This window comes from Asterias amurensis, chromosome 13 (assembly GCF_032118995.1).
Source record: "Asterias amurensis chromosome 13, ASM3211899v1".
In the NCBI taxonomy this organism is placed as follows: domain Eukaryota; kingdom Metazoa; phylum Echinodermata; class Asteroidea; order Forcipulatida; family Asteriidae; genus Asterias; species Asterias amurensis.
The window spans coordinates 17,053,089-17,066,310 of record NC_092660.1 but is presented as its reverse complement, the minus strand read 5'-3'; the positions used below and the strand labels follow the sequence as shown (position 1 = coordinate 17,066,310).

General features: G+C 39.1%; 1 protein-coding gene across 2 annotated transcripts in view; it reads right to left on the bottom strand.

The window, feature by feature from the left end:
* The window catches only part of LOC139945949 (leukemia inhibitory factor receptor-like), an 82,030-nt gene extending 69,003 nt beyond the window's left edge, over positions 1-13,027 (bottom strand). Inside the window, exon 1 of one of the 2 annotated variants that reach the window (XM_071943485.1) lies at positions 12,681-13,027. The gene's annotated coding sequence lies outside the window, so the exon portion shown is untranslated. Of the gene's footprint in view, positions 1-2,123; positions 2,198-12,680 lie in introns of those variants that run through there. The other variant, XM_071943486.1, reaches the window with a different exon arrangement.
* Positions 13,028-13,222: the final 195 nt, after the last annotated feature.

Here is a 13,222-nt window from a genome sequence, read left to right as displayed (position 1 = left end):
CAACTCGACCGATCCAAGGCAACATGTTCCTTTAAATTAGAGCCCGTGAAGACAGGTAACTACCATAGAGTTATATGTAAGAACTAGAGCGCGCACTGGCCTATATACGCGCCCCGGTATGCGAGCAGGCGGCCACTTTCTAAGTTGACAAAACAGCTATCTCACAGCGTGTGTTTGTGCGGCCATTTTGTAAGTTGAACAAACAGCATCGCGTGAGCGTTCAATAAAAAAAACCTCAAACGTGTATTTCATATTCAACGCGCGTGCAGAATGACGCGCTTGTCATCTTGCGGTGGTCCCGTGGCGTTTGTGCACGAAGCATCACTCGTGCGCCCTCTAGTTCTTATATATAACTCTATGGTAACTACAGGTAACTACAGGTAACCCCTACATTGAAATATTTTTCTCCAGTCCAGGGAACAGTTTCGTCCAGCATTTTCATATAGCAAAATATTCAGACTGTAAAGTTTATACACACTAAATGCTAAAAATTTACTAGCAAATGATGACTTTTGAGTAGCAATTGATACATTTTGTGTGCCATTTCGCTCTGCTAGTGCTATGGGAAATCATTCAATTACAACCACATCCACAACATCTTGAAAGACACATGTAATGTATGGGCATGGATAGCAATGACTTCAGCCCACCCAAGTCACATCATCCTTGCTCCATGGTTACAATGTGATTTGTTGCAATGCAATCTACCATCTCAGTGCATCATTAACCAATCTTTGAGTACAGTATAGTGTAAAAGTGTTTAAAATAAGGCCACCCAAACAGTGCTGCACCTAAATCTCTACTTATGTGTATACAATGTATACAGTCAAAATTGCAAATGTTGAGGGCTATTTACCATGTGCATCAACCAAATAGCTGATTTTACATACAGGCCCATTTATTGCAAATTTGTTGTGCGTTTGTTGCAACCTACATGTACCATCTTCTTCTTCTTCTTCTTCCTTTAAAGTGCTGCTTCAGAAAATTTGAAGATTACCGCACTGTGGCTGGGCGTACGCGTGAAATAAATGCTTCATTAAAGAATCTTAGATATGATACATGTATACAAATTGTAGTACAATCTTGTGGTGTAATTTTATGTGTAAGGGAGTGCTCAAAAGTCGGGCACGTTCCTAGCGCAAAAGAACGTTCCTGCGGGCATATGCCCGAAGGATCGCAACACCATGACAAAGTATACGCAGAGCGTTCCAAAAGACCGGTCCTGTGGAACGGACAAAAGCGGCGGGGATACTCTTGTGATCCAAAAAGAACGTTCCTACCGTTCCGAATTTTGAGACGCTCCCCAAGTTATGTGTATACAGTGCCACCCAAATCTTAAATTACAAGTTGCGCTATATGCCAGCATATTTTGAGGGTTAAAAACCGTGTACATCTTCAACTAGTTGGTTGTAAACAAGTCTGTTATTTTCAGTGCATTTATGCAACCTACATGTACATGTAATGTCTAAATGCATCCATAAATAACATCCTGGTATCCAAGACGATTGAACATCGCTGTGCGTGTTAAATCAAGAGTTTACAAATTACAATCATACACCATGTAGAAAGCATGATGAAGGCTCAGTCAGGATGGCGGACAGCTAGCTGTGCTTGGACAATTGAGGCGAGACAAACCATGGGTTAATTCATCTAGGGATCTCTGGTCACACATGGGTCACCTACACATACACACTGTACCTGCAGATTTCTGCTTGAACAAACACAACGTCCTGTAGAACACATGCAAAGCACAGGTGTACGCTACATCATAGAGCTACATGTAGGGCATGGTTACATGTCAAACTAAGAACCATGTGCATCATCAACTAGCTGCAGGGCCCAATTTCATAGGACAGCTTAGCGGCCGATTTTGGGCTTTCTATTTCATAGTGCTGCTAACCGTAAGCACACGAAAAGGCATGCTAACCTTCCGGTGCTTACCGCATGAAAATAAATGACGTCACAATGCAAATCCCAGTAAACACGCAAAGTGGATGCCCAATGTTGCTGCTTACCTGTGAAATACGCTAATGCTTATAAGAAACATTTTCTGCTATAGTAAGCATGCAAATGTGCATACCATTAAGCAGCGCTATGAAATTTGTGCATTTGTTGCAACCTACCATAATAACATCCTGGTTATCCAAGACGATATGAACATCACCGTGCGTGTTACTTCAAGAATATACAAATTACAAACGTACATTATGTAGAAAGCATGATGGAGGCTCACAGTCAGAATGGTCGACAGCTAGCTACGTTAAGGTGACAATCGAGGAGCTATCCGTAGGATCCATCTAGGGTATCTCTGGTCACCTCCCTGCAGATTTCTGCTTGAACAAACACACCGACCTGCACACACTGACCTGCACACACTGTGTACATTTGAACACATGCATAGCACAGTACAAGACATGTTGGGTACTCGCAGAGGGGTGTGTGTACATGTTCACTACATGTACTTAACTTCAGACAGACCTGGGGACCATTTGACCTTCTCCAGGGTCAAGGATTCTTAAGGGGGGTTTCTCAAACAGGGCCTAATTTCAGAAAAGCCTGCATCCATTTACTTGTGCTAAGAAAGGAAAACTAGTGCTTAAAGGCAGTGCACACTATTGGTAATTACTCAAAATAACTATTAGCATAAAACCTTACTTGGTAAGGAGTAATGGGGAGATGTCGATAGTATAAAACATTGCGAGAAACGGCTCCCTCTGAAGTAATGTAGTTTTTGAGAAAGATGTAATTTTTCACGAATTTGATTTTGAGACCTCAGAATTACATTTTGAGGTCTCAAAATCAAGCATCAGAAAGCACACAACTTCGTGTTATAAGGGTGCTTTTTTCTTTCATTATTTTCTCACAACTTCGATGACCGATTGAGCTCAAATTTTCACAGGTTTGTTATTTTATGCATGTGTTGAGATCGTAGAGCAAGGAATCTTTTTGAGAAAGTGAGAAGACTGGTCTTTGACAATTACCAATAGTGTCACCGGACAAAATTCTATAAAGATTACCTTGTTACACCTGGTGCCCCACTCATTGTTTGGCTCAGCAAAGAACAGTTACTAAGCAGTATTTTCTCCTTTAAAACAGCTTGAAATCGGGCCTTGTTGGGATGTCTACTACAGAATTCACTCAATACTATTGACGCAGACACTATGTACACAATACTGACAATTTACATGGTTGATTTGTCCAAATGCTTTCTGTACGTACAAAAGAAAAACACCCAGACTGACCTGGGGGCTATTACTGTGGATCTCTCATTGTACAAGCGCACACTGGTGTGAATCTACATTGTCCATAATGTCCAGGTGGTTGAATGTATAGTAACGCATTGAGCACATCAATGTACACACAAGTTATCCGAGTTTTGTAAATAGCTCCCTTGTTCACCTGTGTGGCCTCCTCTTGCTCAGACCATTCTAAGGGCTCAGAGTTGTCTCTAACCTCGTGTACAAACATTACCCCATTTATATTAGGCCAAATAAAAAAAAATACCAGTTGATCGTCCCCGCCCGCATCCTTTTTGGGGGCCGCATCCTTTTTTTTTTACTATTTACTATTTTTCAATTTTTGTAAGTGAAAAAAAAAAAAAAAAAAAAAAAAGGTGTTTTTTTCCCTGTTTTTTTTAATAAATGTTTTCAAAAGGGCTGGCCTAGGAGCTTTTCCTGAATCTAACTTGATGCTCTCGAACCGTCTGTTTCATAAAACAATATTAGTGAATGCCTATCAGAAAATCGTTATCCGACCCTGTTAGTGTTAGTGTTAAAGGAACACGTTGCCTTGGATCGGTCGAGTTGGTCTTTGAAAAGCGTTTGTAACCGTTTTTTATAAAATGCATATGGGTAGAAAGATGTTGTAAAAGTAGAATACAATGATCCACACAAACATGCCTCGAAATTGCGTGGTTTTCCTTTTACCTCGTCGACTAACACGTCGGCCATTTATGGGGGTCAAAATTTTGACTCCCATAAATGGCCGACCGTGTTAGTCCGCACAGTAGAAGGAAAACCACGCAATTTCGAGGCAAACTTGTGTGGATCATTGTATTCTACTTTTAAAACATCTTTCCAACCATATGCATTATATACAAAACGGTTACAAACGCTTTTGTTTAGACCAACTCGTCCAATCCAAGGCAACGTGTTCCTTTAACACAGGTCCTCATGGAACCATAGAGTATTACTCTATGATGGAACTAATAGGTATAAATAAGTTTGCAGTTGATTCAAACTGAAGAATTGGTGGCCTGTTTGAAATACTTAGCGGCCATTTTGAAAAAAATAGTAAATATTAAATAGTAAGGCCCTCATCCTCCTCTTTTTAGAAAAATCCGGACGATCAACTGGTATTTTTTTATATTTGGCCTTAGCAGTCTACGCCCATCAAAACACCCATGGTCATCATATTAAACACACCACATGCTGGTCAAAATTAATGCAGGCTATACATCTATTTACTGAGAGATTTAAAATTAACGAGTACGGCGGTTGAACTTTGAACCGAAACTTCAAACAAGGTTGTATAGCCATGATTTGGTCAAACTAAAAAGGGTGTCCAATTTGATGGTAATTTGAAAACTTGGAATCCACTAATACTTTACATGAATGACAGATACAAATTATTGGTAGCCTGATTACTCAAAATATTGTTTAGCATAAAAGCTTACTTGGTAACAAGCAATGGAGAGCTGTTGATAGTAACATTGTGAGAAACAGCTCCCTCTGAATTAGCATAGTTTTTAAAAAATAATAGAAGTCTTTAGCTGACACCTCTTAATAAGAAAGAGATGAAAGCACACAAATTTGTGGAACAATTGTGTTTTTTTCTTTCATTTTTCTCTTGCAACTTCAATGATCAATTGAGTCAAAATGCTCACAGAGTTTTTACTTTAAAAGCAGGTTGAGATGTACACCAACAGTGAGAATAATGGTCTTTGACAATTACCAAAGGTGTCCAGTGCCTTTAAAACAGGGTGTCCAAAAGAGGTCCAGGCACCCCTCTGACGTGCACTATGGCCCCCTTTCCGAAACCACGTCTTCGAATCCAGATTCGGCTCAGGCTAGCGGTTGTTTCGGCTCAGGGCTTCAGATGAGAAAATGGAGCCTGAAGCCAATTCCAAAGCCGAAGCCTTGGATTCGAAAAGGGCCTGAGGCTTCAAAGGTACAACAAGGCACAAACAGTTCGGAGCTCAGTTGTGGAGTAACAACAACAAAATCTTGTTTTGTTACACCATGGAGGTAGAAATACACAAACCCTGTTTCTAAGTCAGGTTTTGTATTTGGGAGTTGGGGGTGGGATTAGGAGAATCCACAAGACTGCATTGGGTTATTATCTCAAAATGTTTACTGGATAATAATTTTTTGCACGAGACCAGAATTAAAATGAGAAGAAATTTTACAACACGCATTTTACTATTTTTATTTCCACACTAATTGCACTCGGACTATGCAAGAGAAGATTTATCTCATTCTTTATTTTTTAAAAAATAAATAAAACACAAGCGATACAACCACACACTGTGACTCTTAGCAAATCATTGTACCCATAGAGAAAGGACAACCTTCAAACATTATTCAAATCTAACTCGCAAATGGTTATTTATTGAAAAACAAAGACCGCCTGAATGTTGGAGTTATTAAATTTGAGCCCTTTCTATGAAAAGTTACTCTGAGATTAAAAACTACTCACAGCGTAGATAAAAAGGTGCCTTAGATTTCACATCACTGATTTCACATAACATTACACTGATTTGTCCGTTGCCTCATTCAACAACCAACTGACCACATTTCATGTTATTTTGTCTGTCGAAGCAGGGAATTCTGCACTTAGGCCAAGCAATATTTCATGGGTTAGCAGAGAACTTTTGGTTGTGCACGCGCATACTCCACGTTATTTGGCATTCTTTGCTTACCTAGCTAGCACAGAAATTATGCGCTTACATGTACCATGGAGGAAGGAAGAGAAGGAGCTTGAACGACCCGAAAAACCGCAGAGTAACAAAAGAATACCCTGACAATGCCCCTGTCTGACCAGTGGAAAAAGATAGGAGACCTCCAGCTGGACGGCCGATTAACGAGCAGGATTAGATCTCTTTGTACAGAACGTGCGGTACCGCCGCTCTGCACCGTTGCCTTCGTGTAAAGTTGAATCATTGGAGACAAGAATTGTGAACATACACGTTTTCATTTACCGTTTGTGGTGTTTCACTGAAACATCATGGCATTTTTTTTATTTTTTGTGACTTTCCGGTCACTAGCGGTGGTTCAAAATTTGGGTATTAGCACACGAGGGTGGTTGGTATTCAATTGTGTTTTTCGATTTGGTGAGCACAAGTGTACACAAATTTTATCAGGTCTCAAAAAGTTGTTTTTCTGTATTATATCAATACGACATACGACACCATGGTTGAGTGAAGAACCAAGTGCGCACGTCCAAACGTAGAAATTCGTAGTAAATGTAGAATTTGGCGTAAGCAGAGTCATGAAATTGGGTCCGGGTGGTAATATGTACAGGAAGTTAACAATTTACAAAACACATTTCAGGAACTTCTAAGGGAAGTTTACTCAAAACAAGGAAGAATGACGAATGTAAAGTTTGTGTTTCCAGAAGTTGTTTACAATCCACTCCAATTCCTACAATAACACTTTAACTCTCAGCAACCCTACACCTGTGTTACGCTGTATCAGGTTCAATAGGTAATGGTGTGTTTCCGTTCATTTATGTGGAACCCAGTTCAAATCCTACCTCGGGACTTGCAAATTGTGAATTCACAAAGTCTGATTTCAGAAAATTAGACTCAGAATGCTTTTAAGTTTTAAGTCCTGGGGTCGATTTCACACAGAGATATACAAAATGAATGGCTAGTCCTACGTTGGAATGAGTAACTCGTCCTAACTCGAGATTAGATATAGTTCTAACTCTTTGTGAAATCCACCCCGTAATTGTTAAACTTTTAGCATGAACATATGTCATCACACAATTTACAATGTACGAAACATCTTGAGAGTTGAAGGTAGGGGGACACTTGAACCTCAAGTCACTAAAAGGGGATTAATGTGGGCTTTTAAAGATGGTTTAAGAAGTTGAGATGGGTTGTGCTCACAAAATAAGCAGTGAGTTGAAGACAGACAGAGTCTTGAGTGTGATAATCCCCACTGGAGTTATCACCCTAGGAGGATAGAAACAATTAGGAACGGACTCCGCTGTTTTTAAAACTCAAAGTGTTTGTAAACAGTCAATGGCAAATTGAAAGGGGTCAACGACCTGTGCTTGCATCACATCCGTAAAGTTCATCAAATCTAAGCCAATCAAAACACTGGAATTTGAACATAATCCAAAGGAAAGCCATTAACAAAATCAGTGTCCACTTTCAAAGTTTATATTCAGAAATTACAACGCTAATGGTTTTGTGCCACATCAAAACATTCATTGAAAGATTGAACACTCTAACTCTCTGAAATCCTTGAATTTAGCTCTTTAATGGGCACAGCAATTTCCCTCTGGTAAGGGGCACTTTAATGAGGGAAATAGACTTTTGTATTGGAACTTTGCAAATGGCACCACAGCTATTTACAGGGCACCACATCAATTGCTGATGGGTTATTTTGGGGAGCTGAAACTACATGTACTTTATAATGTCTAATAGTAATGGCCTAATTCATTTGTGAATTTTGAAGGATTTAGAAGACTGCAGGCTGAGATAACGAAGCTTATCACTGGGCAAGGCTTACCCATCCATTCATACCAACGTTCTAGTAAAAGTCCAAACATGTTGGGGTTTGAAGACCATCTATAGAGATGATGGTAATTAGGATCTAGGAGTGGAGGATTAAAGCAATCGCACAACATTGGTAAACAGTATTGTCCAAAGGCCCACACTTCGTGCATCACAACTTATATATAAAATAACAAACCTGTGAAAATTTAGGCTCAATTGGTCATCGGAGTCGGGAGAAAATAACGGGAAAACCCACCGTTCTACACATCAAAGTCCGAGACTAAGATCTCCCCTCTGATGCCAAGACCTCAATGACCAAGACCTCAATGACCAAGACCTCAATGACCAAGACCTCAATGACCAAGACCCCAATGACCAAGACCCCAATGACCAAGACCTCAATGACCAAGACCTCAATGACCAAGACCTCAATGACCAAGACCTCAATGACCAAGACCTCAATGACCAAGACCTCAATGACCAAGACCTCAATGACCAAGACCTCAATGACCAAGACCTCAATGACCAAGACCCCAATGACCAAGACCTCAATGACCAAGACCGAAAGACCAAGACCTCAGACTAATCAGTAGAGTCTTACACAGTTCTTCTCAGGACCACCATCAAATCAAAACAGATTTATCAACATGGTGTCCACCTCAACACTATTTCTTATTATCCCTCCACAAACCTTCAAGTTTTATTTTAAAAATCAGTTTAAAATCGGTTTAATTGTGAAAGAAAAAAAATCAAGGCCTTCGTTTTTAATTTTAAACAAGCTTTTAATGCTGCATGCTTTGTCTTTGTATGATGGCTTTGTACACTGTATGAGGTGCCACTGCCACATAGCCAAGACCAAGACCCAGTTTTCATTAATCAAGACTTGGAAACACCATGATCTCAACAAATTGGGTCTTTTGTCTTGAAACACTGGCAAATGGACCAAGAGAGTAAGGGTCACAAACCAATAGTTAATTTTTTAACAGCTATTTAAAAGGCGAGCCTTGGTATTTGACAAGATACTCAACTCAGCAGAATTGAATTAATAACCTCTCTGTACTCGTAATCCAAACAACTTCTAAAACTACTAATAGAAACTAATCCATTAAGTCTACATTGGAGTCCAAAGGTTTGGGTTACCATGGCTTAGTTTCGTATCTGCCACAGAGTAGACACTGGTCTGTGAAGTAATGTAATTGAAATGTCTGAGCTTTCTACTAGAGGCAAGGGTTAACACTAGCCCAGGGTTCTGCCCACAGTGATCGGTGCCAGAAAACCCGCCCAGCACTCAAGATTCCCCAACCATCACTGGAAGAATTTCCTCTGTTTTTGTCCACCACACATCCTTTGAAAGGTTCTAAAAGAATTTACAATTGGGTATATTATAAATAAAAATGATATCCGAAGCCAGGAATGGAGCACTTTTTTTTACTTATGTCTACTAATTGATCTACCATGTAACTGATCCATCTCGCAATGGTTTCCAGGGAAACATTTTTCCACCACTACAGACACGATCCTGGGCAGAACCCTGCAAGCCCGGCGTTCATTGTCTAGAAAAGACTACTACGGGCTAATTAACACGACCTTTCAACTTGCCCTGTTAGGCTCGGGATTAAAAAATGTGCAACCTACTTGTTTAAAATGCTATTCTTCCACTGAGATGTAAAAATACATTTATTAAATATGTAAATTTATTTTTGAGTGTTTGAGTGTAACTTCATTTCCCTATTATACTCCAGTTGTGATTGCCATTAATGCATCGAAAAGATAGATAACTTTCAATAACCTCTCTTTCTGTGTATACTTAGCGCATTGAGTACCTTGCTAGTAGATACGTGCGCTACAAGACTTCGATGGCATACAATGTGTAGTTTGTGTACTTTAAAAAATTAGAATTGGTTATAGAAAATTTTGAAAATTCAGTATATGAAAGGTATGCTCGGTCATTGCAATATAATCTTGATTAGGCTACTTCTTGATTACTTCCACGCAGATTATTATCAAAACATCTTGCAGGAAATAATACTGAGCGCCTTGACACGCCACAGGTTACTGCTTAAATTTGAATTCCTCAGACATTCATCACTACCTGAGACATGCTGCAATTTGAGAAAAAAAAGTAAAGTGCACACTCACAGCGCATTACGAATTTGTGCTGTGCTTTTTAATGTAACAGCTGAGAAACCAATAACGAGGAAACCAGCTGATCAACGAAATGATTGCATGCATTCAGGGTTGTCCATGAGTTTTAGAAGTACATGAAGCACGTAAACAAATGTGGCCAGCTAAGTGAGCTTGTTGCCCTATAGGGGTGGGGTCCGGAGCACGCCCAAGGGCCCCACAATTTGGGTGAACTTATGGTTTACTTAGTCCATCGAATCATTTTTTTCCTTTAAATCATCACATTTTTTTTTGTGCATTGATTTTGATTGATTCAAAGTGTTTTTATGTTTTCTATTCAGTATTTAAGCCTCGGCTTTTTCATGGTGCCCTCCACTTATCACCCATTGAACCTCTGCATACGATTGTGATATTTGGAAACAAAGAAACAAACACCCCAAACAAACAAAAAGAGTTGGGAAGGGTTGTTTGACACATGAAAATTGTTCTGATTCGATGGATTGGGTTACTTGATGCCTCCTTCAAATTGTGTTGCATGTTGTTAATAGACCTGGGGTGGATTTCACAAAGAGTTAAGACTACAAATCTTGAGTTGGATGAGTTACTCGTCCTAACTTAGGACTAGCCATACCTTTTAATATCTCCTAGGACTAATCCTAAGTTAGCACAAGTCCTAACTTGTTGTGAAATCGACCCCTGATGCACATGATGTCATTTGAGTAGGGCGCCCTCACTTAGAGGGCAAAAGACGGTTGATCATTGGCCAATCATGTGTGCTGCGCATACAAATCTGTGTGATACGTCATTATCCTACTTCTAAGATGGCGACTTGATGATGAACTCAAAAGGTCTATAGAATACTGAGAAACCAAAAATAAGGAAACCGGCTGATCAACAGATGACGGTTGCAAGCCTGTTACATTGTTTTTTTTTTTTTTTTAAGGTTGTCAAACTGGGGACTTACAACAACAAAACAGGGTTCAAAATTTATATTACAGGGTTGAGGCTCGTGATTTCAGTGTCGGTAAATTCAAGGACACAAGTGCCTGGGACCAAGATTCAAAACATACATTGTGATGAGTCAGCTACAACAATCTGAAATTTGGTGCACTAGATCGGTTGGCCATGACACGTTATCTTTAATTCTACCTCCATGTTAAAAGTGAACCTTCCTGCACTTTTACAAAAAAATACTAAGAATGAAAAATCAGACCTGATAGAAACAGTGTTTACTCTCTTTCCATAAAACTAACAAATATAATTTACCAAAAGAAAAAAGGTTGTATTTTTTTTTTACTTTATAGCGTACCAACAAAAAAGCTGGCAACCATCTTGACAATTTATTTTTATTTTATTTTTGTTTAGGGGGGGGGGGGGCTGTGGGTAGGGGGCGTGGGTTCAGCTCTAGTATTGTGAATAAAGTATAGGCGATGTGACCTGTGACATCACATGTCAACAAAAGAGCCACAGAGCCTGGACTTCCTGCAGGCACGATTTGTACACAGCCTACAACCGACAACAAAAATTATGCAAGTAATCTTATGGAGGTTGCACTGTGTAATTCTTATCAACTTTTCAAACGATGAAAGGGGGCACTTCTCAAGACTTGTCCAGCTTTTACTTTCATACAACTATTGGGTTTATGTGGAAACTACGACACAAAATGTCAACTTTCCCATACGACCACCAGTGCAATATCTTGTCTTTTTAGCCAAAGAATGTGCAAGGTCTGGTCACACTAATTGTAAACAAAGGTCACATGGTCTATAACTTGAAAATTAGCTGAAACAAACAAAAGTAATGTTTATTTAAGGCCTACAAAAAAAATACCCTTTGATCCCACACGATACCCTTTCTTTTTACTATTTATTATTTCACATTTCTTTCTCAAAAAAAAAAATTTTCTAATTATTTCTCATTCAACTAACATAAAAAAATGATAAGTACTTGTATTAAAAAGGTGACTTTAACCTGAAGAATCGGAAGCCAGATTTAATAAAAAATGTGACGGCCACCTCCGAAAGAAATAAAAAATTAAAAATAAAAAGGCCCTCATCCTCCTTATTTGGGGAGCACCCGGACGATCAACTGTTTTTTTTTTTAATTGGCCTTATTTTCCACACCCGCTTCCTTTTTTTAGAGGCTGCCTGTTTTGAGGTTGTTGTTGTTTTACGAAAAAAAATTATTTATTTCTTATGAAACCCGACAAGAAAACAATAATTTCAAAATAAACAAGATTGTATTTTTACAACAAATCAAACTGCCAAGAATTCCAAGAAGCATCTATCAAGCATATGTTCCTCCTCTTTCTTTTTTTCTTCAAAAAGGCAGGACGCTATGGCTCAGCTAACATTATTTTAATTTTATTTTTATTTTTTTCTAGGCCTACATCAAACTTAAAATTCTTAATTATACAGTGCCTGATTGTTATTAAAATTTAAAAAAACTTAAAATTCTTAATTATACAGTGCCTGATTGTTATTAACAATCAGGCACTGTATAATTAAGAATTTTAAGTTAACAGTGTTAATATCTCTACACACTGGGTAGGTAGGACTCCATCACTTAAAAGATAAAACCCTTGCAAGGGTTTATTCGGATGGAGGAAGTTTTCCACATGGTATGACCAAGAAGGAGGTAGAAATAAAATCTCCACGGTAAAACAAAATGCACATAACATGGGTCCATGTCAACCCAATTGTTGATGGAGAAAGCTGAAATGCGTTGTGTGACCATGGAGGTAGAAATGGTGTGAAAGCTAGCTAGAGTAGTAAAATTCAGTACATTTTTGCCTGCAAACTTGTGAATTTGAAAATACAAGTATACATACCTGGAAATGAAAACGCCGTGTACAATTCTACCTGTCCTTTAGTTTTACGCACGGTGATTGACTGAAATCTTCTTGTTTATCAAGATATCATCTTCACGGTATAGAAACAGACCGACAACAAAATGTCAAATCATCTCATGAATTCAATATGTCTTACTTAGTCGAATCAGATGAAGTCCGGAGCTCAATTATTGGAGATTATTTCATCTATGGTTCGTCCATGGAGGGTTCATCCACACTGACATCACTTCGAAGTGTCTTTAGCATGAAAATTTCGACCCGGCTAAACCCCGTTTGATGTCTTGTTATAAAGTGAAGGTATCAGATTACATGATGGCTGCTCTGCACACTGCCTCTACCCCAGTACTACACCGTCGGTTGTTGATGAATGTTGTTGATGATGGAGTGTGGAGTTAGGGCGCCCTCTTTTTGTAAAGCATGCAAAAACTGGACTAGCCTTTTGTCAAGGCCTCCGTAGTTTGGACGGCTTCGTAAACGGCGACGCGACTGGAACGGGAGAACACGCACGCGAAATTCGCTAC